Source organism: Penaeus monodon, chromosome 23 (assembly GCF_015228065.2).
Source record: "Penaeus monodon isolate SGIC_2016 chromosome 23, NSTDA_Pmon_1, whole genome shotgun sequence".
Taxonomy (NCBI): Eukaryota; Metazoa; Arthropoda; class Malacostraca; order Decapoda; family Penaeidae; genus Penaeus; species Penaeus monodon.
Window position 1 is genome coordinate 38,477,202 of NC_051408.1, and position 391 is coordinate 38,477,592.

The 391-nt window shown below is 37.9% G+C and overlaps 1 long non-coding RNA gene across 1 annotated transcript in view; it reads right to left on the reverse strand.

The window, feature by feature from the left end:
• LOC119588020 overlaps nt 1–362 on the reverse strand; it is a 1,996-nt gene extending 1,634 nt beyond the window's left edge. Inside the window, exons 1-2 of the long non-coding RNA XR_005230050.1 lie at nt 244–362; nt 45–100 (exon numbers count right to left, since the gene is read on the reverse strand). This is a non-coding gene — a long non-coding RNA (uncharacterized LOC119588020). The remainder of the gene's footprint in view (nt 1–44; nt 101–243) is intronic.
• Nucleotides 363–391: the final 29 nt, after the last annotated feature.

Consider the following 391-nt stretch of genomic DNA (forward strand, 5'->3'; position numbering starts at 1 on the left):
CTAGGGTAAAGAGGCCTAAAACAAGAAAGTCTCAAGTCGCTAACCTGTCCGACTGCTCAGCCCATTATTCGCTTCCGCCAACATGATTACCGTCGACAATCTGTAGTGTGAAAATATTTTTTTTCCTTTTCCTTTTGATTTAGTGATGTAATATCAGTAAAAAAAAAAGAAGATTTATATATTTCAATAGCGTTATCTTTTACTTTGTATTATTGAGGAAAGAGTGCACTGTAGGAGACTTACAGAATACCGAAAAGAAAGTGAAGCTTCATCTTGATTCAGCTGCTGATCCCGGACTGAGTCGATGGTTGGGATTCGTGAGGTATTTATACCCTGCGAATTTTAGGGGATGCCAAATCGAGAATTTCCGAAGTCTAAGAAAAAACAACAT